General features: G+C 49.2%; 1 pseudogene; it reads left to right on the top strand.

Annotated features, from left to right (window-relative positions):
• LOC135568038 (structural maintenance of chromosomes protein 2-like) overlaps positions 1 to 25,226 on the top strand; it is a 52,165-nt pseudogene that overhangs the window by 10,147 nt on the left and 16,792 nt on the right.

Here is a 25,226-nt window from a genome sequence, read left to right as displayed (position 1 = left end):
CTTACAGTAGGAGTCAATTAGCACTCTCTTATCCGAGAGACTTACAGTAGGGAGTCATTTAGCAGACTCTCTTATCCAGAGACTGACAGTAGGGAGTCATTTAACAGACTCTCTTATCCAGAGAGACTGACAGTAGGGAGTCATTTAACAGACTCTCTTATCCAGAGACTGACAGTAGGAGTCATTTAGCAGACTCTTATCCAGAGACTTACAGTAGGGAGTCATTTTTAGCAGACTCTCTTATCCAGAGAGACTTACAGGAGGGAGTCATTTAGTAGACTCTCTTATCCAGAGAGACTTACAGTAGGGAGTCAATTAGCAGACTCTTATCCCGAGAGACTTACAGTAGGGAGTCATTTAGCATACTCTCTTATCCAGAGAGACTTACAGTAGGGAGTCATTTAGGACTCTCTTATCCAGAGAGACTGACAGTAGGGAGTCATTTAACAGACTCTCTTATCCAGAGAGACTGACAGTAGGGAGTCATTTAACAGACTCTCTTATCCAGAGAGACTGACAGTAGGGAGTCATTTAACAGACTCTCTTATCCAGAGAGACTGACAGTAGGGAGTCATTTAACAGACTCTCTTATCCAGAGAGACTGACAGTAGGGAGTCATTTAACAGACTCTCTTATCCAGAGAGACTGACAGTAGGGAGTCATTTAACAGACTCTCTTATCCAGAGAGACTGACAGTAGGGAGTCATTTAGCAGACTCTCTTATCCAGACAGACTGACAGTAGGGAGTCATTTAGCAGACTCTCTTATCCAGAGGGACTTACAGTAGGGAGTCATTTAGCAGACTCTCTTATCCAGAGAGACTTACAGTAGGGAGTCATTTAGCAGACTCTCTTATCCAGAGGGACTTACAGTAGGGAGTCATTTAGCAGACTCTCTTATCCAGAGAGGCTGACAGTAGGGAGTCATTTAACAGACTCTCTTATCCAGAGAGACTGACAGTAGGGAGTCATTTAGCAGACTCTCTTATCCAGAGAGGCTGACAGTAGGGAGTCATTTAACAGACTCTCTTATCCAGAGAGACTGGCAGTAGGGAGTCATTTAGTAGACTCTTATCCAGAGAGACTGACAGTAGGGAGTCATTTAGCAGACTCTCTTATCCAGAGAGACTGACAGTAGGGAGTCATTTAGCAGACTCTCTTATCCAGAGAGACTTACAGTAGGGAGTCATTTAGCAGACTCTCTTATCCAGAGAGACTTACAGTAGGGAGTCATTTAGCAGACTCTCTTATCCAGAGAGACTGACAGTAGGGAGTCATTTAGCAGACTCTCTTATCCAGAGAGACTGACAGTAGGGAGTCATTTAGCAGACTCTCTTATCCAGAGACTTACAGTAGGGAGTCATTTAGCAGACTCTCTTATCCAGAGAGACTGACAGTAGGGAGTCATTTAGCAGACTCTCTTATCCAGAGAGACTGACAGTAGGGAGTCATTTAGCAGACTCTCTTATCCAGAGACTGACAGTAGGAGTCATTTAGTAGACTCTCTTATCCAGAGAGACTGACAGTAGGGAGTCATTTAGCAGACTCTTATCCAGAGAGACTTACAGTAGGGAGTCATTTAGCAGACTCTCTTATCCAGAGAGTCTTACAGGAGGGAGTCATTTAGTAGACTCTCTTATCCAGAGAGACTTACAGTAGGGAGTCAATTAGCAGACTCTCTTATCCCGAGAGACTTACAGTAGGGAGTCATTTAGCAGACTCTCTTATCCAGAGAGACTGACAGTAGGGAGTCATTTAACAGACTCTCTTATCCAGAGAGACTGACAGTAGGGAGTCATTTAACAGACTCTCTTATCCAGAGAGACTGACAGTAGGGAGTCATTTAACAGACTCTCTTATCCAGAGAGACTGACAGTAGGGAGTCATTTAGCAGACTCTCTTATCCAGAGAGACTTACAGTAGGGAGTAATTTAACAGACTCTCTTATCCAGAGAGACTTACAGTAGGGAGTCATTTAACAGACTCTCTTATCCAGAGAGACTGACAGTAGGGAGTCATTTAGCAGACTCTCTTATCCAGAGAGACTGACAGTAGGGAGTCATTTAGTAGACTCTCTTATCCAGAGAGACTGACAGTAGGGAGTCATTTAGCAGACTCTTATCCAGAGAGACTTACAGTAGGGAGTCATTTAGTAGACTCTCTTATCCAGAGAGACTTACAGGAGGGAGTCATTTAGTAGACTCTCTTATCCAGAGAGACTTACAGTAGGGAGTCAATTAGCAGACTCTCTTATCCCGAGAGACTTACAGTAGGGAGTCATTTAGCAGACTCTCTTATCCAGAGAGACTGACAGTAGGGAGTCATTTAACAGACTCTCTTATCCAGAGAGACTGACAATAGGGAGTCATTTAGCAGACTCTTATCCAGAGAGACTTACAGTAGGGAGTCATTTAGCAGACTCTCTTATCCAGAGAGACTTACAGGAGGGAGTCATTTAGTAGACTCTCTTATCCAGAGAGACTTACAGTAGGGAGTCAATTAGCAGACTCTTATCCCGAGAGACTTACAGTAGGGAGTCATTTAGCATACTCTCTTATCCAGAGAGACTTACAGTAGGGAGTCATTTAGCAGACTCTCTTATCCAGAGAGACAGACAGTAGGGAGTCATTTAACAGACTCTCTTATCCAGAGAGACTGACAGTAGGGAGTCATTTAACAGACTCTCTTATCCAGAGAGACTGACAGTAGGGAGTCATTTAACAGACTCTCTTATCCAGAGAGACTGACAGTAGGGAGTCATTTAACAGACTCTCTTATCCAGAGAGACTGACAGTAGGGAGTCATTTAACAGACTCTCTTATCCAGAGAGACTGACAGTAGGGAGTCATTTAACAGACTCTCTTATCCAGAGAGACTGACAGTAGGGAGTCATTTAGCAGACTCTCTTATCCAGAGAGACTGACAGTAGGGAGTCATTTAGTAGACTCTCTTATCCAGAGAGACTGACAGTAGGGAGTCATTTAGCAGACTCTTATCCAGAGAGACTTACAGTAGGGAGTCATTTAGTAGACTCTCTTATCCAGAGAGACTTACAGGAGGGAGTCATTTAGTAGACTCTCTTATCCAGAGAGACTTACAGTAGGGAGTCAATTAGCACTCTCTTATCCCGAGAGACTTACAGTAGGGAGTCATTTAGCAGACTCTCTTATCCAGAGAGACTGACAGTAGGGAGTCATTTAACAGACTCTCTTATCCAGAGAGACTGACAGTAGGGAGTCATTTAACAGACTCTCTTATCCAGAGAGACTGACAGTAGGGAGTCATTTAACAGACTCTCTTATCCAGAGAGACTGACAGTAGGGAGTCATTTAACAGACTCTCTTATCCAGAGAGACTGACAGTAGGGAGTCATTTAACAGACTCTCTTATCCAGAGACTGTATCTTCAGATCGCTAGGTGGGACAACCACATCTCAGTCATCGCTACTTTATTGAAGACAAAATAAACCGACTATCAGCAACATCAGTGCTAGTAGGGAAAGACGATTTAATTTGTTTGTCTGCCTCTCTGTTGGTCTCGGTCTCTCTGTCTGTCTCTGTCTCCCTCATAGTGTCTCCTAGCTAACCTGATAACAGTCAGTGTCTCTGTCTCTCTCATAGTGTCTCCTAGCTAACCTGATAACAGTCGGTGTCTCTGTCTCCCTCATAGTGTCTCCTAGCTAACCTGATAACAGTCAGTGTCTCTGTCTCCCTCATAGTGTCTCCTAGCTAACCTGATAACAGTCAGTGTCTCCTAGCTAACCTGATACCAGTCAGTGTCTCTGTCTCCCTCATAGTGTCTCCTAGCTAACCTGATAACAGTCAGTGTCTCTGTCTCCCTCATAGTGACCCAGAACGTGACTGGGACCGTAGCAGAGTTAAGGGTCTCCTAGCTAACCTGATAACAGTCAGTGACGTGTGCTACTCTACTGGACTGGAGGTGGTGGCTGGAGGGAAACTCTACAATGTTGTGGTGGACACTGAGGTTAGTGTGTTCTGACTGTTCCTGACACAACGTTCACTGCAGAACACTTTATATATCAAGGTTAACCGTTGCCGTGCTTTCACTGGTAGAGAAGAACTGTGTGTGTTTGCTACTGTCGTCATGACGACAGTTCTGTCCAGGTGCTGCTGTTTCTGGTTCTGTACTGGAATGTGAAAGGAAGAGGGGCTTGGCTCCCATAACGCTGTCTCTCTCTCTTGCTGTGTCTCTCTCTTGCTGTCTGTCTCTCTCTTGCTGTCTGTCTCTCTCTCTCTCGCTGTCTGTCTCTCTCTCTGTCTGTCTCTCTCTCTCGCTGTCTGTCTCTCTCTCTCTCGCTGTCTGTCTCTCTCTCTCGCTGTCTGTCTCTCTCTCTCGCTGTCTGTCTCTCTCTCTCGCTGTCTGTCTCTCTCTCTCTCGCTGTCTGTCTCTCTCTCTCTCGCTGTCTGTCTCTCTCTCTCTCGCTGTCTGTCTCTCTCTCTCGCTGTCTGTCTCTCTCTCTCTCGCTGTCTGTCTGTCTCTCTCTCGCTGTCTCTCTCTCTCTCTCGCTGTCTGTCTCTCTCTCTCTCGCTGTCTGTCTCTCTCTCTCTCGCTGTCTGTCTCTCTCTCTCTCGCTGTCTGTCTCTCTCTCTCTCGCTGTCTGTCTCTCTCTCTCTCGCTGTCTGTCTCTCTCTCTCTCGCTGTCTGTCTCTCTCTCTCGCTGTCTGTCTCTCTCTCTCTCGCTGTCTGTCTCTCTCTCTCTCGCTGTCTCTCTCTCTCGCTGTCTCTCTCTCTCTCTCGCTGTCTGTCTCTCTCTCGCTGTCTCTGTCTCTCTCGCTGTCTCTCTCTCTCGCTGTCTCTCTCTCTCGCTGTCTGTCTCTCTCGCTGTCTGTCTCTCTCTCGCTGTCTGTCTCTCTCTGTCTCTCTCTGTCTCTCTCTCTCTCTGTCTCTCTCTCTGTCTCTCTCTCTGTCTCTCTCTCTGTCTCTCTCTCTCTCTCTGTCTCTCTCTCTGTCTCTCTCTCTGTCTCTCTCTGTCTCTCTCTCTGTCTCTCTCTCTGTCTCTCTCTCTGTCTCTCTCTCTGTCTCTCTCTGTCTCTCTCTGTCTCTCTGTCTCTCTCTAGGTGACAGGTAAGAAGTTGTTGGAGAAAGGAGAGCTGAAGCGTAGATACACCATCATCCCCCTCAACAAGATCTCTGCCAGGACACTTAATGACAGCGTGGTCAACACAGCCAAGAGTCTGGTGAGATACAACACTGTTTAGAGAATTAACTTCTCAGTGTTCATAAACACAATTTGATTTGCTTACTCCGCCTGATACCCAGAATGTGTAGGAAACTGGTTGTACTGAATCAGAAACAGAGGCCCAGCTACAATGGTCAGGAATGTTTATTTATGAGAGCTCTGCCTATCATTTCCGGGTATATTGGTCTATATACCTCACGTTTCGTCATAAATGTCCCTCCTCCTCTCAGCTACAATGGTCAGGAATGTTTATTTATGAGAGCTCTGCCTATCATTCCCGGGTACATTGGTCTATATACCTCACGTTTCGTCATAAATGTCCCCCCTCCTCTCAGATACAATGGCAACATAGTTCACAAGTCTTCTCCTACTCACACTGTCTACCACCTGTTAAACAATCTACGAGAAGCCCAAGGTCTCTCCTCTACTCACACATTGTCTACGAGAAGCCCAAGGTCTCTCCTCTACTCACACATTGTCTACGAGAAGCCCAAGGTCTCTCCTCTACTCACACATTGTCTACGAGAAGCCCAAGGTCTCTCCTCTACTCACACATTGTCTACGAGAAGCCCAAGGTCTCTCCTCTACTCACACATTGTCTACGAGAAGCCCAAGGTCTCTCCTCTACTCACACATTGTCTACGAGAAGCCCAAGGTCTCTCCCCTACTCACACATTGTCTACGAGAAGCCCAAGGTCTCTCCTCTACTCACACATTGTCTGCCGAAGCCCAAGGTCTCTCCTCTACTCATACATTGTCTACGAGAAGCCCAAGGTCTCTCCTCTACTCACACATTGTCTACGAGAAGCCCAAGGTCTCTCCTCTACTCACACATTGTCTACGAGAAGCCCAAGGTCTCTCCTCTACTCACACATTGTCTACGAGAAGCCCAAGGTCTCTCCTCTACTCACACATTGTCTATGAGAAGCCCAAGGTCTCTCCTCTACTCACACATTGTCTACGAGAAGCCCAAGGTCTCTCCTCTACTCACACATTGTCTACGAGAAGCCCAAGGTCTCTCCTCTACTCACACATTGTCTACGAGAGAAGCCCAAGGTCTCTCCTCTACTCACACATTGTCTACGAGAAGCCCAAGGTCTCTCCTCTACTCACACATTGTCTACGAGAAGCCCAAGGTCTCTCCTCTACTCACACATTGTCTACGAGAGAAGCCCAAGGTCTCTCCTCTACTCACTACGAGAAGCCCAAGGTTGTCTCTACTCACACATTGTCTCGAAGCCCAAGGTCTCTCCTCTACTCACACATTGTCTACGAGAAGCCCAAGGTCTCTCCTCTACTCACACATTGTCTACGAGAAGCCCAAGGTCTCTCCTCTACTCACACATTGTCTACGAGAAGCCCAAGGTCTCTCCTCTACTCACACATTGTCTATGAGAAGCCCAAGGTCTCTCCTCTACTCACACATTGTCTACGAGAAGCCCAAGGTCTCTCCTCTACTCACACATTGTCTATGAGAAGCCCAAGGTCTCTCCTCTACTCACACATTGTCTACGAGAAGCCCAAGGTCTCTCCTCTACTCACACATTGTCTACGAGAAGCCCAAGGTCTCTCCCCTACTCACACATTGTCTACGAGAAGCCCAAGGTCTCTCCCCTACTCACACATTGTCTACGAGAAGCCCAAGGTCTCTCCTCTACTCACACATTGTCTACGAGAAGCTCTCCCTCTAAGGTCTCTCAAGGTCTACTCACACACATTGTCTACGAGAAGCCCAAGGTCTCTCCTCTACTCACACATTGTCTACGAGAGAAGCCCAAGGTCTCTCCTCTACTCACACATTGTCTACGAGAAGCCCAAGGTCTCTCCTCTACTCACACATTGTCTACGAGAAGCCCAAGGTCTCTCCTCTACTCACACATTGTCTACGAGAAGCCCAAGGTCTCTCCTCTACTCACACATTGTCTACGAGAAGCCCAAGGTCTCTCCTCTACTCACACATTGTCTACGAGTCTACGAGAGAAGCCCAAGGTCTCTCCTCTACTCACACATTGTCTACGAGAAGCCCAAGGTCTCTCCTCTACTCAAGTCTACGTCTCTCCTCTACTCACACATTGTCTACGAGAAGCCCAAGGTCTCTCCTCTACTCACACATTGTCTACGAGAAGCCCAAGGTCTCTCCTCTACTCACACATTGTCTACGCCCAGGTCTCTCCTCTACTCACACATTGTCTACAGAGGTCTCTCCTCTACTCACACATTGTCTACGAGAAGCCCAAGGTCTCTCCTCTACTCACACATTGTCTACGAGAAGCCCAAGGTCTCTCCTCTACTCACACATTGTCTACGAGAAGCCCAGGGTCTCTCCTCTACTCACACATTGTCTACGAGAGAAGCCCAAGGTCTCTCCTCTACTCACACATTGTCTACGAGAGAGCCCAAGGTCTCTCCTCTACTCACACATTGTCTACGAGAAGCCCAAGGTCTCTCCTCTCCCTGGGACAGGATGTCCTGTAAGGAACACAACATTCCATAACTTCATTAGTTTCTAACAAGGAACAGACGGTCCTTGTCCTAATTGTTGGCTAAAACGACACACATTAAATGTAGTTTTATGATTTTAATAAGTTTTATACAGTGATTAGGGTAGTAATTCTGTTAGTTATAGTTCTACGTAAAAAATCCCATAAACACACTGAGCACAAACAGACCTACACACACCGTACACCCTCACACACACCGTACACAAACACACACACACCTTACACCCTCACACACACCGTACACAAACACACACACCTTACACCCTCGCACACACCTTACACACACACCTTACACCCTCACACACACCGTACACACACACACACACCGTACACAAACACACACACCTTACACCCTCACACACACCGTACACAAACACACACACACCTTACACCCTCACACACACCGTACACAAACACACACACCTTACACCCTCACACACACCGTACACAAACACACACACCTTACACCCTCACACACACCGTACACAAACACACACACCTTACACCCTCACACACACACCGTACACCCTCACACACACCGTACACCCTCACACACACCGTACACCCACACACACACACCGTACACCCTCACACACACCGTACACAAACACACACACACCTTACACCCTCACACACACCGTACACAAACACACACACCTTACACCCTCACACACACCGTACACAAACACACACACCGTACACCCTCACACACACCGTACACCCTCACACACACCGTACACCCTCACACACACCGTACACCCTCACACACACCGTACACCCTCACACACACCGTACACCCTCACACACACCGTACACAAACACACACACCTTGTCCCTCACACACACCGTACACCCTCACACACACCGTACACCCTCACACACACCGTACACCCTCACACACACCGTACACCCTTACACCCTCGCACACACCGTACACCCTCACACACACCGTACACCCTCACACACCGTACACCCTCACACACACCGTACACCCTCACACACACCGTACACACCCTCACACACACCGTACACACACACCCTCACACACACCTTACACCCACACACACACACCGTACACCCTCGCGGCCCTTCTCAATAACAACGTTGGTAGGTTACGAGCCCCTCTCTCTCTGTCTCTCCATCTCTCTCTGTCTCTCTCCATCGGTAGGTTGGGGAGCAGAACGTCCATACAGCGCTGTCTCTGGTTGGCTATGAGGCAGACCTGAGGAAGGCCATGGAGTACGTGTTTGGTTCTACGTTGGTGTGTGATACATTAGACAACGCCAAGCGAGTGGCCTTCGACAAGAGAGTCATGACCAAGACTGTTACTCTGGGAGGAGACGTCTTCGATCCTCAGGGGACGCTGAGCGGAGGTGAGACACACGACTCTGATGAAGACCGGTTTCCTTCTCTATACATGTTCTGTCTTCATTTCTACCATCGTCTCGTTCTGTTTCTCTTGTCATGTGTCTCTCTCCCTCTAGGAGTCAGTCTGTGTGTTGTCATGTGTCTCTCTCCCTCTAGGAGTCAGTCTGTGTCATGTGTCTCTCTCCCTCTAGGAGTCAGTCTGTGTGTTGTCATGTGTCTCTCTCCCTCTAGGAGTCAGTCAGTGTGTTGTCATGTGTCTCTCTCCCTCTAGGAGTCAGTCTGTGTGTTGTCATGTGTCTCTCTCCCTCTAGGAGTCAGTCTGTGTGTTGTCATGTGTCTCTCTCCCTCTAGGAGTCAGTCTGTGTGTCATGTGTCTCTCTCCCTCTAGGAGTCAGTCTGTGTGTTGTCATGTGTCTCTCTCCCTCTAGGAGTCAGTCTGTGTGTCTCTCCCTCTAGGAGTCAGTCAGTCTGTGTGTCATGTGTCTCTCTCCCTCTAGGAGTCAGTCTGTGTGTTGTCATGTGTCTCTCCCTCTAGGAGTCAGTCTGTGTGTCTCTCTCCCTCTAGGAGTCAGTCTGTGTGTCTCTCTCCCTCTAGGAGTCAGTCTGTGTGTCTCTCTCCCTCTAGGAGTCAGTCTGTGTCATGTGTCTCTCTCCCTCTAGGAGTCAGTCTGTGTGTTGTCATGTGTCTCTCTCCCTCTAGGAGTCAGTCTGTGTGTTGTCATGTGTCTCTCCCTCTAGGAGTCAGTCTGTGTGTCTCTCTCCCTCTAGGAGTCAGTCTGTGTGTTGTCATGTGTCTCTCTCCCTCTAGGAGTCAGTCTGTGTGTTGTCATGTGTCTCTCTCCCTCTAGGAGTCAGTCTGTGTTGTCATGTGTCTCTCCCTCTAGGAGTCAGTCAGTCTGTGTTGTTATGTGTCTCTCCCTCTAGGAGTCAGTCAGTCTGTGTTGTTATGTGTCTCTCCCTCTAGGAGTCAGTCTGTGTGTCATGTGTCTCTCCCTCTAGGAGTCAGTCTGTGTGTCATGTGTCTCTCTCCCTCTAGGAGTCAGTCTGTGTGTTGTCATGTGTCTCTCCCTCTAGGAGTCAGTCTGTGTTGTCATGTGTCTCTCCCTCTAGGAGTCAGTCTGTGTGTTGTCATGTGTCTCTCTCCCTCTAGGAGTCAGTCTGTGTGTCTCTCCCTCTAGGAGTCAGTCAGTCTGTGTGTCATGTGTCTCTCTCCCTCTAGGAGTCAGTCTGTGTGTTGTCATGTGTCTCTCCCTCTAGGAGTCAGTCTGTGTGTCTCTCTCCCTCTAGGAGTCAGTCTGTGTGTCTCTCTCCCTCTAGGAGTCAGTCTGTGTCATGTGTCTCTCTCCCTCTAGGAGTCAGTCTGTGTGTTGTCATGTGTCTCTCTCCCTCTAGGAGTCAGTCTGTGTGTTGTCATGTGTCTCTCCCTCTAGGAGTCAGTCTGTGTGTCTCTCTCCCTCTAGGAGTCAGTCTGTGTGTTGTCATGTGTCTCTCTCCCTCTAGGAGTCAGTCTGTGTGTTGTCATGTGTCTCTCCCTCTAGGAGTCAGTCTGTGTGTCTCTCCCTCTAGGAGTCAGTCTGTGTGTCTCTCTCCCTCTAGGAGTCAGTCTGTGTGTTGTCATGTGTCTCTTTCCCTCTAGGAGTCAGTCTGTGTGTCTCTCTCCCTCTAGGAGTCAGTCTGTGTGTCTCTCCCTCTAGGAGTCAGTCTGTGTGTCTCTCTCCCTCTAGGAGTCAGTCTGTGTGTCTCTCTCCTCTAGGAGTCAGTCTGTGTGTCTCTCTCCCTCTAGGAGTCAGTCTGTGTGTCTCTCTCCCTCTAGGAGTCAGTCTGTGTGTCTGTGTGTCTCTCTCCCTCTAGGAGTCAGTCTGTGTCTCTCTCCCTCTAGGAGTCAGTCTGTGTGTCTCTCTCCCTCTAGGAGTCAGTCTGTGTGTTGTCATGTGTCTCTCTCCCTCTAGGAGTCAGTCTGTGTTGTCATGTGTCTCTCTCCCTCTAGGAGTCAGTCTGTGTTGTCATGTGTCTCTCCCTCTAGGAGTCAGTCTGTGTGTTGTCATGTGTCTCTCTCCCTCTAGGAGTCAGTCTGTGTGTTGTCATGTGTCTCTCTCCCTCTAGGAGTCAGTCTCTGTGTCATGTGTCTCTCTCCCTCTAGGAGTCAGTCTGTGTTATGTGTGTCTCTCCCTCTAGGAGTCAGTCTGTGTGTTGTCATGTGTCTCTCTCCCTCTAGGAGTCAGTCTGTGTGTTGTCATGTGTCTCTCCCTCTAGGAGTCAGTCTGTGTGTCTCTCTCCCTCTAGGAGTCAGTCTGTGTGTCTCTCTCCCTCTAGGAGTCAGTCTGTGTGTTGTCATGTGTCTCTCTCCCTCTAGGAGTCAGTCTGTGTGTTGTCATGTGTCTCTCCCTCTAGGAGTCAGTCTGTGTGTCTCTCCCTCTAGGAGTCAGTCTGTGTGTCTCTCCCTCTAGGAGTCAGTCTGTGTCTCTCTCCCTCTAGGAGTCAGTCTGTGTGTTGTCATGTGTCTCTTTCCCTCTAGGAGTCAGTCTGTGTGTCTCTCTGTGTGTCTGTCTCTAGGAGTCAGTCTGTGTGTCTCTCCCTCTAGGAGTCAGTCTGTGTGTCTGTGTGTCTCTCTCCCTCTAGGAGTCAGTCTGTGTCTCTCTCCCTCTAGGAGTCAGTCTGTGTGTCTCTCTCCCTCTAGGAGTCAGTCTGTGTGTCTGTGTGTCTCTCTCCCTCTAGGAGTCAGTCTGTGTGTTGTCATGTGTCTCTCTCCCTCTAGGAGTCAGTCTGTGTGTCTGTGTGTCTCTCTCCCTCTAGGAGTCAGTCTGTGTGTTGTCATGTGTCTCTCTCCCTCTAGGAGTCAGTCTGTGTGTCATGTGTCTCTCTCCCTCTAGGAGTCAGTCTGTGTGTCATGTGTCTCTCCCTCTAGGAGTCAGTCTGTGTCATGTGTCTCTCTCCCTCTAGGAGTCAGTCTGTGTGTTGTCATGTGTCTCTCTCCCTCTAGGAGTCAGTCAGTGTGTTGTCATGTGTCTCTCCCTCTAGGAGTCAGTCTGTGTGTTGTCATGTGTCTCTCTCCCTCTAGGAGTCAGTCTGTGTGTTGTCATGTGTCTCTCTCCCTCTAGGAGTCAGTCTGTTGTTATGTGTCTCTCTCCCTCTAGGAGTCAGTCTGTGTGTCTCTCTCCCTCTAGGAGTCAGTCTGTGTGTTGTCGTGTCTCTCTCCCTCTAGGAGTCAGTCTGTGTGTCATGTGTCTCTCTCCCTCTAGGAGTCAGTCTGTGTTGTCATGTGTCTCTCTCCCTCTAGGAGTCAGTCTGTGTTGTCATGTGTCTCTCTCCCTCTAGGAGTCAGTCTGTGTGTTGTCATGTGTCTCTCTCCCTCTAGGAGTCAGTCTGTTGTTATGTGTCTCTCTCCCTCTAGGAGTCAGTCTGTTGTTATGTGTCTCTCTCCCTCTAGGAGTCAGTCTGTTGTTATGTGTCTCTCTCCCTCTAGGAGTCAGTCTGTTGTTATGTGTCTCTCTCCCTCTAGGAGTCAGTCTGTGTGTCTCTCTCCCTCTAGGAGTCAGTCTGTGTGTCATGTGTCTCTCTCCCTCTAGGAGTCAGTCTGTGTGTCATGTGTCTCTCTCCCTCTAGGAGTCAGTCTGTGTGTTGTCGTGTCTCTCTCCCTCTAGGAGTCAGTCTGTGTGTCATGTGTCTCTCTCCCTCTAGGAGTCTGTGTGTCATGTTTCTCTCTCCCTCTAGGAGTCAGTCTGTGTGTCATGTGTCTCTCCCTCTAGGAGTCGGTCTGTGTGTCATGTGTCTCTCCCTCTAGGAGTCAGTCTGTGTGTCATGTGTCTCTCTCCCTCTAGGAGTCAGTCTGTGTCATGTGTCTCTCTCCCATGTGTCTCTCTCCCTCTAGGAGTCAGTCTGTGTGTCTAGGAGTCAGTCTGTGTTATGTGTCTCTCTCCTCCTCTAGGAGTCAGTCTGTGTGTGTCATGTGTCTCTCTCCCTCTAGGAGTCAGTCTGTGTTGTCATGTGTCTCTCTCCCTCTAGGAGTCAGTCTGTGTTGTCATGTGTCTCTCTCCCTCTAGGAGTCAGTCTGTGTGTTGTCATGTGTCTCTCTCCCTCTAGGAGTCAGTCTGTGTGTCATGTGTCTCTCTCCCTCTAGGAGTCAGTCTGTGTCATGTGTCTCTCTCCCTCTAGGAGTCAGTCTGTGTTATGTGTCTCTCTCCCTCTAGGAGTCAGTCTGTGTTGTCATGTGTCTCTCTCCCTCTAGGAGTCAGTCTGTGTTGTCATGTGTCTCTCTCCCTCTAGGAGTCAGTCTGTGTCTGTCATGTGTCTCTCTCCCTCTAGGAGTCAGTCTGTGTTGTCATGTGTCTCTCTCCCTCTAGGAGTCAGTCTGTGTCATGTGTCTCTCTCCCTCTAGGAGTCAGTCTGTGTGTCATGTCAGTCTGTGTCATGTGTCTCTCTCCCTCTAGGAGTCAGTCTGTGTCATGTGTCTCTCTCCCTCTAGGAGTCAGTCTGTGTGTCATGTGTCTCTCTCCCTCTAGGAGTCAGTCTGTGTGTTGTCATGTGTCTCTCTCCCTCTAGGAGTCAGTCTGTGTTATGTGTCTCTCTCCCTCTAGGAGTCAGTCTGTGTTGTCATGTGTCTCTCTCCCTCTAGGAGTCAGTCTGTGTCATGTGTCTCTCTCCCTCTAGGAGTCAGTCAGTCTGTGTTGTTATGTGTTTCTCCCTCTAGGAGTCAGTCTGTGTGTCTCTCCCTCTAGGAGTCAGTCTGTGTGTTGTCATGTGTCTCTCTCCCTCTAGGAGTCAGTCTGTGTGTCTCTCTCCCTCTAGGAGTCAGTCTGTGTGTGTCATGTCTCTTTCCCTCTAGGAGTCAGTCTGTGTGTCTCCCTCTAGGAGTCAGTCTGTGTGTTGTTATGTCTCTCTCCCTCTAGGAGTCAGTCTGTGTCATGTGTCTCTCTCCCTCTAGGAGTCAGTCTGTTGTTATGTGTCTCTCTCCCTCTAGGAGTCAGTCTGTGTGTCATGTGTCTCTCCCTCTAGGAGTGAGTCTGTGTTGTCATGTCTCTCTCCCTCTAGGAGTCAGTCTGTGTTGTCATGTCTCTCTCCCTCTAGGAGTCAGTCTGTGTGTCATGTGTCTCTCTCCCTCTAGGAGTCAGTCTGTGTGTTGTCATGTGTCTCTCTCCCTCTAGGAGTCAGTCTGTGTGTCATGTGTCTCTCTCCCTCTAGGAGTCAGTCTGTGTGTCATGTGTCTCTCCCTCTAGGAGTCAGTCTGTGTGTCATGTGTCTCTCTCCCTCTAGGAGTCAGTCTGTGTGTTGTCATGTGTCTCTCTCCCTCTAGGAGTCAGTCTGTGTGTTGTCATGTGTCTCTCTCCCTCTAGGAGTCAGTCTGTGTGTTGTCATGTGTCTCTCTCCCTCTAGGAGTCAGTCTGTGTGTCTCTCTCCCTCTAGGAGTCAGTCTCTGTGTCATGTGTCTCTCTCCCTCTAGGAGTCAGTCTGTGTGTCTCTCCCTCTAGGAGTCAGTCTGTGTGTGTCATGTCTCTTTCCCTCTAGGAGTCAGTCTGTGTGTCTCTCCCTCTAGGAGTCAGTCTGTGTGTGTTATGTGTCTCTCCCTCTAGGAGTCAGTCTGTGTGTTGTTATGTCTCTCTCCCTCTAGGAGTCAGTCTGTTGTTATGTGTCTCTCTCCCTCTAGGAGTCAGTCTGTGTGTCATGTTTCTCTCCCTCTAGGAGTCAGTCTGTGTGTTGTCATGTGTCTCTCTCCCTCTAGGAGTCAGTCTGTGTGTCTCTCTCCCTCTAGGAGTCAGTCTGTGTTGTCATGTCTCTCTCCCTCTAGGAGTCAGTCTGTGTTGTCATGTCTCTCTCCCTCTAGGAGTCAGTCTGTGTGTCATGTGTCTCCCTCCCTCTAGGAGTCAGTCTGTGTGGTCATGTGTCTCTCTCCCTCTAGGAGTCAGTCTGTGTGTCATGTTTCTCTCTCCCTCTAGGAGTCAGTCTGTGTGTCATGTGTCTCTCTCCCTCTAGGAGTCAGTCTGTGTGTCATGTGTCTCTCCCTCTAGGAGTCAGTCTGTGTCATGTGTCTCTCTCCCTCTAGGAGTCAGTCTGTGTGTTGTCATGTGTCTCTCCCTCTAGGAGTCAGTCTGTGTGTTGTCATGTGTCTCTCTCCCTCTAGGAGTCAGTCTGTGTGTTGTCATGTGTCTCTCTCCCTCTAGGAGTCAGTCTGTGTGTCTCTCTCCTCTAGGAGTCAGTCTCTGTGTCATGTGTCTCTCTCCCTCTAGGAGTCAGTCTGTGTTATGTGTGTCTCTCCCTCTAGGAGTCAGTCTGTGTGTCATGTGTCTCTCTCCCTCTAGGAGTCAGTCTGTTGTTATGTGTCTCTCTCCCTCTAGGAGTCAGTCTGTGTGTCTCTCTCCCTCTAGGAGTCAGTCTGTGTGTTGTCGTGTCTCTCTCCCTCTAGGAGTCAGTCTGTGTGTCATGTGTCTCTCTCCCTCTAGGAGTCAGTCTGTGTGTCATGTGTCTCTCTCCCTCTAGGAGTCAGTCTGTGTGTTGTCATGTGTCTCTCTCCCTCTAGGAGTCAGTCTGTGTGTCATGTGTCTCTCTCCCTCTAGGAGTCAGTCTGTGTCATGTGTCTCTCTCCCTCTAGGAGTCAGTCTGTGTTGTCATGTGTCTCTCTCCCTCTAGGAGTCAGTCTGTGTGTCATGTGTCTCTCTCCCTCTAGGAGTCAGTCTGTGTTGTCATGTGTCTCTCTCTCTCTAGGAGTCAGTCTGTGTCATGTGTCTCTCTCCCTCTAGGAGTCAGTCTGTGTGTTGTCATGTGTCTCTCTCCCTCTAGGAGTCAGTCTGTGTTGTCATGTGTCTCTCTCCCTCTAGGAGTCAGTCTGTGTCATGTGTCTCTCTCCCTCTAGGAGTCAGTCTGTGTGTCATGTGTCTCTCTCCCTCTAGGAGTCAGTCTGTGTCATGTGTCTCTCTCCCTCTAGGAGTCAGTCTGTGTCATGTGTCTCTCTCCCTCTAGGAGTCAGTCTGTGTGTCATGTGTCTCTCTCCCTCTAGGAGTCAGTCTGTGTGTTGTCATGTGTCTCTCTCCCTCTAGGAGTCAGTCTGTGTTATGTGTCTCTCTCCCTCTAGGAGTCAGTCTGTGTTGTCATGTGTCTCTCTCCCTCTAGGAGTCAGTCTGTGTCATGTGTCTCTCTCCCTCTAGGAGTCAGTCAGTCTGTGTTGTTATGTGTTTCTCCCTCTAGGAGTCAGTCTGTGTGTCTCTCCCTCTAGGAGTCAGTCTGTGTGTTGTCATGTGTCTCTCTCCCTCTAGGAGTCAGTCTGTGTGTCATGTGTCTCTCTCTAGGAGTCAGTCTGTGTGTCTCTCCCTCTAGGAGTCAGTCTGTGTGTGTTATGTGTCTCTCCCTCTAGGAGTCAGTCTGTGTCATGTGTCTCTCTCCCTCTAGGAGTCAGTCTGTTGTTATGTGTCTCTCTCCCTCTAGGAGTCAGTCTGTGTGTCATGTGTCTCTCCCTCTAGGAGTCAGTCTGTGTGTTGTCATGTGTCTCTCTCCCTCTAGGAGTCAGTCTGTGTGTTGTCGTGTGTCTCTCTCCCTCTAGGAGTCAGTCTGTGTGTCTCTCTCCCTCTAGGAGTCAGTCTGTGTTGTCATGTCTCTCTCCCTCTAGGAGTCAGTCTGTGTTGTCATGTCTCTCTCCCTCTAGGAGTCAGTCTGTGTGTCATGTGTCTCCCTCCCTCTAGGAGTCAGTCTGTGTGGTCATGTGTCTCTCTCCCTCTAGGAGTCAGTCTGTGTGTCATGTTTCTCTCTCCCTCTAGGAGTCAGTCTGTGTGTCATGTGTCTCTCTCCCTCTAGGAGTCAGTCTGTGTGTCATGTGTCTCTCCCTCTAGGAGTCAGTCTGTGTGTCATGTGTCTCTCTCTGTGTCATGTGTCTCCTCTCTAGAGTCAGTCTGTGTGTTGTCATGTGTCTCTCCCTCTAGGAGTCAGTCTGTGTGTTGTCATGTGTCTCTCTCCCTCTAGGAGTCAGTCTGTGTGTTGTCATGTGTCTCTCTCCCTCTAGGAGTCAGTCTGTGTGTCTCTCTCCCTCTAGGAGTCAGTCTCTGTGTCATGTGTCTCTCTCCCTCTAGGAGTCAGTCTGTGTTATGTGTGTCTCTCCCTCTAGGAGTCAGTCTGTGTGTCATGTGTCTCTCTCCCTCTAGGAGTCAGTCTGTGTGTCTCTCTCCCTCTAGGAGTCAGTCTGTGTGTTGTCATGTGTCTCTCTCCCTCTAGGAGTCAGTCTCTGTGTCATGTGTCTCTCTCTCTCTAGGAGTCAGTCTCTGTGTCATGTGTCTCTCTCCTTCTAGGAGTCAGTCTGTGTGTTGTTGTGTGTCTCTCCCTCTAGGAGTCAGTCTGTGTTGTCCAGTCTTACTGTGTGTATCTCTCCTTCCCTCCTCGGTAATATGTTGATTATTCTCCATCTCCCTGTAGGAGCCCGTTCCCAGTCGGCCTCCGTGTTGTCCAGTCTTACTGTGTGTCTCTCTCCCTGTAGGAGCCCGTTCCCAGTCGGCCTCTGTGTTGTCCAGTCTTACTGTGTGTCTCTCTCCCTGTAGGAGCCCGTTCCCAGTCGGCCTCCGTGTTGTCCAGTCTTACTGTGTGTCTCTCTCCCTGTAGGAGCCCGTTCCCAGTCGGCCTCCGTGTTGTCCAGTCTTACTGTGTGTCTCTCTCCCTGTAGGAGCCCGTTCCCAGTCGGCCTCCGTGTTGTCCAGTCTTACTGTGTGTCTCTCTCCCTGTAGGAGCCCGTTCCCAGTCGGCCTCCGTGTTGTCCAGTCTTACTGTGTGTCTCTCTCCCTGTAGGAGCCCGTTCCCAGTCGGCCTCCGTGTTGTCCAGTCTTACTGTGTGTCTCTCTCCCTGTAGGAGCCCGTTCCCAGTCGGCCTCCGTGTTGTCCAGTCTTACTGTGTGTCTCTCTCCCTGTAGGAGCCCGTTCCCAGTCGGCCTCCGTGTTGTCCAGTCTTACTGTGTCTCTCTCCCTGTAGGAGCCCGTTCCCAGTCGGCCTCCGTGTTGTCCAGTCTTACTGTGTGTCTCTCTCCCCTGTAGGAGCCCGTTCCCAGTCGGCCTCCGTGTTGTCCAGTCTTACTGTGTGTCTCTCTCCCTGTAGGAGCCCGTTCCCAGTCGGCCTCCGTGTTGTCCAGTCTCCAGGAGCTGAGAGAGGTTCAGGACAGTCTGTCAGCCACTGAGACGGAGCTACAGGACCTGGACAAACAACTGTCTGGTCTCAAGGGGACCGCTGAGAGGTGGCTGCCCTGAAACATTTACTCTGTAGCTTTAGGAGTTCAGCTAATTCAATATTTCTGAAACATTTCTCTATATATTCCTTCTCTCCCTCTACCCTCTCTCTCTCTCTCTCTCTCTCTCTACCCTCTCTCTCTCTCTACCCTCTCTCTCTACCCTCTCTCTCTCTCTCTCCCTCTCTCTCTCTACCCTCTCTCTCTCTCTACTCTCTCTCTCTCTCTCTCTCTCTCTCTCTCTCTCCCTCTCTCTCTCTCTCTACCCTCTCTCTCTCTCTCTACCCCTCCCTCTCTCTCTCCCGTCTCTCGGCTCCTCTCTCTCTCTCTCTCTACCCTCTCTCTCTCTCTCTCTACCCTCTCTCTCTCTCTCTACCCTCTCTCTCTCTCTCTCCCTCTCTCTCTCTGTCTCTCCCTCTCTCTCTCTACCCTCTCTCTCTCTCTCTCTACCCTCTCTCTCTCTCTCTACCCTCTCTCTCTCTCTCTACCCTCTCTCTCTCTCTCTACCCTCTCTCTCTCTCTCTACCCTCTCTCTCTCTCTACCCTCTCTCTCTCTCTCTCTCTACCCTCTCTCTCTCTCTCTCTGTGTCTCTCTCCTCTCTACCCTCTCTCTCTCTCTCTCTCTACCCTCTCTCTCTCTCTCTCTCTACCCTCTCTCGCTCTCTCTCTACCCTCTCTCTCTCTCTCTCTACCCTCTCTCTCTCTCTCTCTCTCTCTCTCTCTCTACCCTCTCTCTCTCTCTCTACCCTCTCTCTCTCTCTCTACCCTCCTCTCTCTCTCTCTCTACCCTCTCTCTCTCTCTACCCTCTCTCTCTCTCTCTCTCTCTCTCTACCCTCTCTCTCTCTCTACCCTCTCTCTCTCTCTCTCTCTACCCTCTCTCTCTCTCTCTCTACCCTCTCTCTCTCTCTACCCTCTCTCTCTCTCTCTCTACCCTCTCTCTCTCTCTCTACCCTCTCTCTCTCTCTCTCTACCCTCTCTCTCTCTCTCTCTACCCTCTCTCTCTCTACCCTCTCTCTCTCCTCTCTCTCTCCTCTCTCTCTCCCTCCTCTCTCTCTACCCTCTCTCTCCTCTCCCCTCTCTCTCTCTCCTCTCCTCTACCCTCTCCTCTCTCTCCTCTCCTCTCCCTACCCTCTCCTCTCTCTCCTCTCCCTCTCCTCTCTACCCTCTCCCTCCTCTACCCTCTCCTCTCCCTCTCCCTCCTCTCTCCCTCCCTCCTCTCCCCCCTCTCCTCTCCTCTCCCCTCCCTCTCCCCTCCTCCTCTCCTCTCCTCTCTCCTCTCCTCTCTCCTCTCTCCTCTCTCCCCTCTCCTCTCCCCTCTACCCCTCTCCTCTCCCTCCTCTACCCTCTCCCTCCTCCCTCTCCCTCCTCTCCCCCCCCTCTCTCCTCCCTCTCCTCTCTCTCCTCTCCCCTCTCCCCCTCTCCCCCTCCTCTCCCTCCTCTCCCTCCTCTCTCCTCCCTCCTCTCCCCTCCTCTCTTCTCTCCGTCCTCCCTCCCCTCCCTCCTCTCTCTCCTCCTCCTCCTCTCCTCTCTCTAGGTATCGTTTGTTAAAGCAGCAGTTAGACATGAAGACAGAAGAGTTAGATATTCTCCAGGTTAAACTCCATCAGAGCTCCTTCCATAAACAACAGGAAGAACTGAAGATGTTACTGAAGACCATCGGTGAGCTCACACACACCCACACACACACACACACACACACACTGAAATACACACACACACACACACACTGAAATACATACACACACTCACATACACACACACATACACACACACTGAAATACACACACACATACACACACACACACACACACACACACATACACACATTCACACTCACACACACATACATACATTCACACTCACACACACACACATACACACACACACACACATTCACACACACTCACACACACACACACATACACATACACACACTCACACACACACACACATACACACTCACACACACACACACACTCACACATACACACTCACACTCACACACACACACTCACACATACACACTCACACTCACACACACAACGTTTTTCAGGTGGGACAACACTTGATCCTAAAGAGTTGAACTGTGAGGCGAAAAAATGATGTAGTTATCTTTTATTTGTTGGTTACGAAACAATTATTTAGTTAATAACAAACAGTAAGATATTTGTGCCCTCCTCATGCTGAGTTTTATAGTGTCCACTAGCTTCCTGTAGCTAGTCTGTGTGTCGAGGACAGGGGTTTTACTAGAGGTAGCTTGAAGCTGACGATTGATTCACTTGGTGATTAAATATACAGCTGGTATTCCAGTGACAGGAAGTGGGATGGTATTTAAACCTACCGCTGGCATTCCAGTGGCAGGAAGTGGGGTGGTATTTAAACCTACAGCTGGTATTCCAGTGACAGGAAGTGGGATGGTATTTAAACCTACAGCTGGTATTCCAGTGGCAGGAAGTGGGGTGGTATTTAAACCTACAACTGGTATTCCAGTGACAGGAAGTGGGGTGGTATTTAAACCTACAGCTGGCATTCCAGTGACAGGAAGTGGGGTGGTATTTAAACCTACAGCTGGCATTCCAGTGACAGGAAGTGGGATGGTATTTAAACCTACAGCTGGTATTCCAGTGACAGGAAGTGGGGTGGGATTTAAACATCCAGCTGGTATTCCAGTGACAGGAAGTGGGATGGTATTTAAACCTACAGCTGGTATTCCAGTGACAGGAAGTGGGGTGGTATTTAAACATCCAGCTGGTATTCCAGTGACAGGAAGTGGGGTGGTATTTAAACCTACAGCTGGTATTCCAGTGACAGGAAGTGGGGTGGTATTTAAACATCCAGCTGGTATTCCTGTGACAGGAAGTGGGATGGTATTTAAACCTACAGCTGGCATTCCAGTGACAGGAAGTGGGGTGGTATTTAAACCTACAGCTGGCATTCCAGTGACAGGAAGTGGGGTGGTATTTAAACCTACAGCTGGCATTCCAGTGACAGGAAGTGGGGTGGTATTTAAACCTACAGCTGGCATTCCAGTGACAGGAAGTGGGGTGGTATTTAAACCTACAGCTGGTATTCCAGTGACAGGAAGTGGGGTGGTATTTAAACCTACAGCTGGTATTCCAGTGACAGGAAGTGGGGTGGTATTTAAACCTACAGCTGGTATTCCAGTGACAGGAAGTGGGGTGGTATTTAAACCTACCGCTGGCATTCCAGTGACAGGAAGTGGGATGGTATTTAAACCTACAGCTGGTATTCCAGTGACAGGAAGTGGGGTGGTATTTAAACCTACAGCTGGCATTCCAGTGACAGGAAGTGGGGTGGTATTTAAACCTACAGCTGGTATTCCAATGACAGGAAGTGGGGTGGTATTTAAACCTACAGCTGGTATTCCAGTGACAGGAAGTGGGGTGGTATTTAAACCTACCGCTGGCATTCCAGTGACAGGAAGTTGGGTGGTATTTAAACCTACAACTGGTATTCCACTGACAGGAAGTTGGGTGGTATTTAAACCTACAGCTGGTATTCCAGTGACAGGAAGTGGGGTGGTATTTAAACCTACCGCTGGCATTCCAGTGACAGGAAGTGGGGTGGTATTTAAACCTACCGCTGGCATTCCAGTGACAGGAAGTGGGATGGTATTTAAACCTACAGCTGGTATTCCAGTGACAGGAAGTGGGGTGGTATTTAAACCTACAGCTGGCATTCCAGTGACAGGAAGTGGGGTGGTATTTAAACCTACAGCTGGTATTCCAGTGACAGGAAGTGGGGTGGTATTTAAACCTGAGATGGCATTCCAGTGACAAAGTTGGGTGGTATTTAAACTTCAACTGGTATTCTGACAGGAAATGGGGTGGGGGGTTAAACCTACAGCTGGTATTCCAGGTGACAGATAAAGACAGGATTTAAACCAAAGTGGCATTCCAGTGACAGGAAGTGGGTGGTTTTAAACCTAGCAAATGGTATTCCAGTGACAGGAAGTGCTGGTATTTAAACAACAGCTGGTATTCCAGTGACAGAAAGTGGGGTGGTATTTAAAACAGCTGGCATTCCAGTGACAGGAAGTGGGGACAAACCTACAGCTGGTAGGATCCAGTGACAGGAAGTGGGGCTGGTTGTAACTGAGATAGGCGGACAGAACAAAGGCCTCAATGGTTCTTAGACTTCCTGGGGATCTGGGAAATTAGGTCGGGGGGAAGAACATTCCAGGTGCAGATAAAGACAGGATGAACCCAAAGTGGCTGATTTGATAGGTTTTTTAAATAGCAAATGGTATTGGCACATGCTGTCTAGCCAACAGCTGGTAGGATACAGTGTGGACAGAACAGCTGGTAGCCTAATTAAACTGCAGAACAGCTGTTAGGATACGGTGGGGACAGAAACTGCATGATATCGGTGGGGACAGAACAGCTGGTAGGAGGTGGGGACAGAAACTGCATGTTATCCTGGGGACAGAACATTATGTCACCAGAATAAAACCCTCAATATTTATTGGAAAGGAGCATCAAACTCATCACCTTTTCACTTTCATCATCCCGTGAAGTTCATCATCGTTTATTTCATCTGTAGCCTAATTAAACTGCATGTTATCCTGAGTCGTAGCGGGAGGAGGTAGCCTAATTAAACTGCATGTTATCCTGAGTCGTAGCGGGAGGAGGTAGCCTAATTAAACTGCATGTTATCCTGAGTCGTAGCGGGAGGAGGTAGCCTAATTAAACTGCATGTTATCCTGAGTCGTAGCGGGAGGAGGTAGCCTAATTAAACTGCATGTTATCCTGAGTCGTAGCGGGAGGACCAGACACCACGTCACAGCGTGACTCCATGTTGAGTTCCATACGATGGTTATTATACTGTATCAATATTTACACCTTTAAAGATGTTTCCACCTCCCATTTCTCACATAATTACATTTAACCAACACGGAACAGATCCCACCATGTCCAACAAACACATTTTATCCTTCTGCATTTTAAACTTCCTGTTAATACAGTATGACTCACATTAAGTGTGTGTGTGTCTCTCTCACCTCTCTCTCTCTCTCACCCCTCTCATCTCTCTCTCTCCTCTCATCTCTCTCTCACCCCTCTCTCTGTCTCTCACCCCTCTCTCTCTCTGTCTCTCTCTCTCTCTCTCACTCTCTCTCTCTCTCTCTCTCTCTCACCCCTCCTCTCTCTCTCTCTCACCCCTCTCTCTCTCTCTCTCTCTCTCTCTCTCTCTCTCTCTCACCCCTCTCTCTCTCTCTCTCTCTCTCACCCCTCTCTCTCTCTGTCTCTCTCTCTGTGTCTCTCTCAGAGGAGTGTGAGGAGACCCTGCGCAGCAGTAAGGAGGTCCAGAAGAAGGCAGATGAGAAGTACAAGGTCAGATTATCCCCATTGGTCATGTCTGGACCTATCAGGGGTCTCCATTCAGGATCACATGGGTCATGTCTGGACCTATCAGGGGTCTCCATTCAGGATCACATGGGTCATGTCTGGACCTATCAGGAGTCTCCATTCAGGATCACATGCTACCAGAATTTTGCAACCCTACCCTGAGATAATGTATTCCATCTAGCAGACCTTTTTACCCCCCCTTCCTCCCCTCCCAATTAAAATATATATATTACAGAGTTTAATTTGGTTTAAGTGCCTTGCTCAGCGGCACATCGGCTCGGGTATTTAAACCAGTGTCCTTTCGGTTACTGGCCCCATGTTCTTAACCACTAGGCTACCTGGCGCCCTTATAAAGCCACCTGGTCAACTGTGCATCATTAGTTTTTTCCCCATATGAATGAGTCTGTTGATGTGGTGTTAAACCCTCTGTCCTGGCTCTGTTGATGTGGTGTTAAACCCTCTGTCCTGGCTCTGTTGATGTGGTGTTAAACCCTCTGTCCTGGTTCTGTTGATGTGGTGTTAAACCCTCTGTCCTGGCTCTGTTGATGTGGTGTTAAACCCTCTGTCCTGGCTCTGTTGATGTGGTGTTAAACCCTCTGTCCTGGCTCTGTTGATGTGGTGTTAAACCCTCTGTCCTGGCTCTGTTGATGTGGTGTTAAACCTCTGTCCTGGCTCTGTTGATATGGTGTTAAACCCTCTGTCCTGGCTCTGTTGATGTGGTGTTAAACCCTCTGTCCTGGCTCTGTTGATGTGGTGTTAAACCCTCTGTCCTGGCTCTGTTGATGTGGTGTCTGTCCTGGCTCTGTTGAAAACCCTCTGTCCTGGCTCTGTTGATGTGGTGTTAAACCCTCTGTCCTGGCTCTGTTGATGTGGTGTTAAACCCTCTGTCCTGGCTCTGTTGATGTGGTGTTAAACCTCTGTCCTGGCTCTGTTGATGTGGTGTTAAACCCTCTGTCCTGGCTCTGTTGATGTGGTGTTAAACCCTCTGTCCTGGCTCTGTTGATATGGTGTTAAACCCTCTGTCCTGGCTCTGTTGATGTGGTGTTAAACCCTCTGTCCTGGCTCTGTTGATGTGGTGTTAAACCTCTGTCCTGGCTGCCCTCTGTCACCAGGTGTTAAACCTCTCCTTGCTCCACCAGGTGTTAAACCTCTCCTTGCTCCACCAGGTGTTGGAGGATAAGATGAAGAATGCAGAGGCAGAGCGGGAGAAGGAACTGAAAGCTGCTCAACAGAAAGTCAACTCTGCTAAAACCAAGGCTGACGCGTTCAGTAAGAAACTGAAGGAGAGACAACAGGTGGAGACACACACACACACACACTGACACACACACACACACACACATACACACACACACACACACACTGAGACACACACACACACTGAGACACACAGACACACAGACACACAGACACACACACACAGACACACACACAGACACACACACTGAGACACAGTGACACACAGACACAGAGACAGACACACACAGACACACACACAGACACATACACTGAGACACTGACACACACACACAGAGACACACACACACAGAGACACACACACACACACAGACTGAGACACACACAGACACACACACAGAGACAC

The sequence above is a fragment of the Oncorhynchus nerka genome, unplaced genomic scaffold, assembly GCF_034236695.1.
Source record: "Oncorhynchus nerka isolate Pitt River unplaced genomic scaffold, Oner_Uvic_2.0 unplaced_scaffold_1745, whole genome shotgun sequence".
NCBI classification, from domain to species: domain Eukaryota; kingdom Metazoa; phylum Chordata; class Actinopteri; order Salmoniformes; family Salmonidae; genus Oncorhynchus; species Oncorhynchus nerka.
Note: the sequence above shows the minus strand (reverse complement) of the source record. Positions and strands in the feature narration are given on the sequence as shown.